Below are 5,000 nucleotides of genomic sequence, written 5' to 3'. Positions count from 1 at the left end.
TGGCGCGGAAGGCCACAAGGCGGTTACTTGTATCGGCCAAGTCCGATGTCTAAAGTGTGGCGGCCCGCACCCGATTGCCTCCGCCCTGTGCAAAAATACGGCCCGACGATGATTGAGGTGCTCCAGATCAACATCGGCAAGAGCAGGAGCGCCCAAGATCTTGCGCTCCAGCGTATGAGGGAGGAAGCAGCAGACGTTATGCTCGTGACGGAGCTATACGCAGTGCCGGCCAACAACGGCAATTGGGCGTCTGATGAGCAACTCAAGGCCGCGATTGTCACCAGCGGCCAACGGTTCCCCATCCAGCGGGTGAGGAGTGTACAGCATCCAGGCATAGTGGCAGCAGATGTAGCAGGTATAGTCTTTATCTGCTGCTACATTCCGCCATCTGTCGGGCTCCCGGACTTCGAGCGGCAGATGGACCGGCTGGAGGTTCTGGCGAGAGGTCACCCCCACGTCGTCCTGGCCGGTGACTTCAACGCGTGGCACGGGGCCTGGGGGAGCGAGCGTGCCAACCTTAAGGGTGAGGCGCTCCTCCAGACGGCAACGAGCATCGGGTTGGAGGTGCTCAACCGCGGAACGGAGCCGACTTTCCTGGGAAACGGTGTGGCCCGGCCCAGCAGGGTGGACGTCGCCTTCGCGAGTCCATCGCTCTGCCGACCGGATGGAGTAGCGGAGGTCATCAGCTCCTGGAGGACGCTAGACCGCTACTCTTATAGCGACCACCGCTATATCCGGTTTGCGGTCGGGCAACAGCCTCGTGCTGGCCAGCGGCCCGGACGGGGCATCCTGCGGCTGGAAGGCGTCGGAGTACGGGAGGCGGGTGTTCGCTGGCGAACTCGCCAGTTTTGCCCCCGTACTTTCGAAATGGCACTCGAGGCGACCCGTTTTGCCGATCGGGTGACCGATGCGGCAAGCCTGGGGATGGTGCTCGCAGAGGCCTGCGATGCCACCATGGCAAGGATCGGCCATTCTCAGCAGAGAAAGAGCGCGAATGTGTACTGGTGGACTCCGGCCATTGAGGAGCTGACCGAGCGCTGCCGGTTGGCCCGGGAAAGGCAGAGCACGGCCTTGGACGAGACAACTGTCGAGTTGGCATCGCAGGAGCACCAGGAGGCGCGTGCTGCCTTAAGGACGGCAATTAAGGCCAGCAAGCAGCGCCAGTTCGATGAGTGGCTGCAGGCCCTAGCCGCGGACGAGACGGGACAGTGGTTCCGGCAGGTCCTTCTGCGGTTTCGGGGCAGCTGGACGGCGCGTGAACGCGATCCAGCGGTGTTGCAGCGGATCGTCGAGGAGCTGTTTCCGGAGCATCCCCCGGTCGAGTGGCCGGACGTCGCGCCTTCGGAAGGGGACACTCCGGTCCGTCCGATCAGCTGCGCGGAGCTCCAGGCGATAGCGAGCGAGCTGCATCCGCGGAAAGCGCCTGGCCTGGATGGAGTGCCAAATGCTGCGGTGACGGTTGCCATCCGCAAGCATCCAGAGTCCTTCGTCGGGGTCTTCCAGAGCTGCCTGGACACGGGCGTCATTCCACGCGAGTGGAAGAGGCAAAAGCTGGTGCTGTTGCCTAAACCAGGTAAGCCACCGGGCGAAGCGTCGTCTTGTCGCCCGATCTGCCTGATAGACAACCCAGCGAAGGTGTTCGAGCGGACGGCACTCGACAGGCTTAATGAGCACCTCGAGGATCCGGAGTCGCCTCAGCTAGCGGAGAACCAGTTCGGATTCCGGAGACAGCGAAGCACCCTGCAGGCGATCCAGCTGGTGGTGGAGGCAGGCGAGCGCGCGATGTCCTTCGGCAGGACGAACCAGCGGGACAGGCGCTGCCTGCTGGTCGTGGCGTTGGATGTTAAGAACGCCTTCAACACTGCCAGCTGGCAGGCGATAGCGATGGCCCTGCGCGAGAAAGGGGTCCCAGCGCAGCTGCAACTCCTTCTCCGCGACTACTTTACCGACAGGGAGCTGGTGTACGACACCCATGACGGCCCGGTGTCACGTCGGGTAACGGCAGGCGTTCCACAGGGGTCAATCCTTGGCCCGACTCTGTGGAACGTCATGTACGACGGCGTTCTGCGAATCCAGCTCCCTGAAGGGGCCACCATCGTCGGTTTTGCTGACGACATCGCCATCCTGGCCGAGGGCCGCACACCGGAGGAGTCGGCGACGGTTGCCGAGACAGCGATTGAGGCGGTGATGGGGTGGCTTGAGGCACGTCATCTCAGTCTCGCCCCCCACAAGACCGAGGCGGTACTCATTTCGAGTCTGAGACGAGGACGACTGGAGGTTCCGGTACGCGTCGGTGAAGTGACCTGCACCACTGGGAGATCGATGCGCTATCTGGGGGTCCAGCTTCATGAGAAGCTATCGTGGAAACCGCACGTGGAAGCGGCCGCGGACAAGGCCCTCCGTGCGGTGGCGGTTGTCACCTCGGTGATGCGAAACCACAGCGGCCCGCAGGTGGCCAAGCGGCGATTGCTGGCAGGAGTTGCGGAGTCTGTCATTCGGTACGCCTCGCCCATCTGGGCTAAGGCGACCGATATGCAGTGGTGCCGCAGACGACTGGCCCAGGTGCAGAAGCCGCTGGCACGCGGGGTGTCGAGCTCGTTTCGCTCGGTGTCCTATGAGGTGTCGGTGGTGATGGCCGGTCTTGTACCCTACCGTCTAATTATCCAAGAGGACGCAAGGTGCCACAGCAGGCTGTCGGCTGAACCTGGCATCAGCAGGAAGGAGGCTCGAGCAATGGAGCGAGCGGCCACGATGATAGAGTGGCAGAACGCGTGGGACCGTGCGGCGGCAACACCATCGGCCAGCCGCTATCAGACGTGGGCACACAGCCTGATTCCCGACCTGCACCGGTGGACGGGACGTAAGCACGGGAAGGTGGACTTCCACCTTTCGCAGGTGCTCTCCGGACATGGATTTTTCCGGGAGTACCTGCATGTCTGCGGCTTCGCTTCGTCTCCGGAGTGTCCACGGTGCGTGGGGTCGGTCGAGTCGGTGGCCCACGTCTTGTTCGAGTGCCCCGTGTTCGAGGAGATCCGACGTGAGCTGTTGGGCTGGGGGACATCCGAATCGGTCCAGCTCAGCAACATGGCCGAGAAGCTGCTGGAGAGTGCGGAGTGGTGGGACCGCATTCAAAGGGCAGCGAAAAACATCACCACCGTGCTGCAACAGCTGTGGCGCGATGAGGAGGCTCTCGCCAGCGGTCGAGCGGAAGCGGCTTTCGCCGAGGACGAGGAAGTGGTCCTCGAAAGTGTGGCCGCACTCTTCGGCGAGGAAGTGGAAGACGTCTTCGTGGAAGACATCACGAGACGGGTAAATGAAACGCGAGCAGCGCGTCAACGGTCTGCCCGCAACAGACGGCTTCGCGGCAGGGCGGAGGATCGGGCGCGTGTGCGACTGGCTGCGGACGTCGCAGCAGCACTGGCCGCTCGGGATGACGAGGTACTGCGGGCGGCAGTAGAGGCGGAGCGAGCAGGCCTAGCTCCTCCTCCAATTCCCCGAAGAAGTAGGGGAGAACCACCTTCCCCTGAGACGATCAGAGTTCGCCATGAGAGGCGACTGTTTATGCAGCGAATGTGGAGAGCGCGGGTCCAACGGGAGGGCCCTTCGACAACGCGCCGTCGTCGGACCGCGCCTACGGAGGCGGATCTAATCCGGTCTCGGCGGAATAGACGAGAGAATGAAAGAAGACGTCGAGCTGCAGGTCGGCGATGGACAGCTGCGGAGGAGGCTTCCGCCAGCGAGGCGGAATGGTCCGATCGCTAGATTGCGAGCTAGCTTGAGAGCCTAAAGTGTTAAAATACGAGCGAGTCATGCGGACTCAGTTAGCGTACGCTTTCAATATGCGGGTAAAGGAAAGAGCAATTTAATAAAGAGATTGGGTAGGGACATCCGAAAGGGTTCATAATGACGCACGACAAATCCCTGGCGGGCGACGTCGTGCGTCAAGAGCGTGGGTTTATGCTATTGTTTGTTAGAACATAATGTTTATGAACAATAAAACCTGCAATTGTTTAAAAAAAAAAAAAACGAAGTGGAGCTTGCGGCTTAATTTGACTCAACACGGGAAAATTTACCAGGTCCGAACTTATCGAGGTAAGACAGATTGAGAGCTCTTTCTCAAATTTAAGGGTAGTGGTGCATGGCCGTTCTTAGTTCGTGGAATGATTTGTCTGGTTAATTCCGATAACGAACGCGACTCAAACAAGCTAACTAGAACGCTGTCAGCAGTGCACCTCCGGGCGCACCTGACGTCAAGGCCGGCGGCCCCTTCACGGGCGGTCGTCGGCCACGTTTGCCCTGCTTAGCGGGACAACTTGTGTTTAGCAAGGTGAGAATGAGCGATAACAGGTCCGTGATGCCCTTAGATGTTCTGGGCTGCACGCGTGCTACAATGTGAGCAGCAGCGTGTTCTCGCCAATTGGCGCCCCCATTCCGAGAGGAACGGGAAATCACCCAAATGCTCATTTAGTTGGGATTGGGGACTGCAACGGTCCCCATGAACCTGGAATTTCTAGTAAGTGCTAGTCATTAGCTAGCGCTGATTACGTCCCTGCCCTTTGTACACACCGCCCGTCGCTACTACCGATGGATTATTTAGTGAGGTCTCTGGAGGCACACCTTCCGCGGTTCCTTCGTGAGCTGCAGCTGGCATGGCCGAAGTTGACCGAACTTGATGATTTAGAGGAAGTAAAAGTCGTAACAAGGTTTCCGTAGGTGAACCTGCGGAAGGATCATTACCGATCAATACATATATGTTGTTGTGTGAGTTGTTTAGAGAGATAGAGAAACACGGTATCAGCAGAACAAACTGCTATGTTACCTTGGGGGCCGCGCACGCCAATTAGACCCGCGAGAGAGGTGTGTCTATACTACGATATTGAGCGTGCGCGACCGTAGGCCAGTGGCCTTCGTACCTGTGCGCACACTCCCAATGGCAGCCATCGAACGCGTAAAGTGTGTGACACAAGGGCGAAGGTAAAGACCCACTAGAACATATTTAA

This window comes from Anopheles moucheti (assembly GCF_943734755.1).
Source record: "Anopheles moucheti chromosome X unlocalized genomic scaffold, idAnoMoucSN_F20_07 X_unloc_35, whole genome shotgun sequence".
Taxonomy (NCBI): Eukaryota; Metazoa; Arthropoda; class Insecta; order Diptera; family Culicidae; genus Anopheles; species Anopheles moucheti.
Note: the sequence above shows the minus strand (reverse complement) of the source record.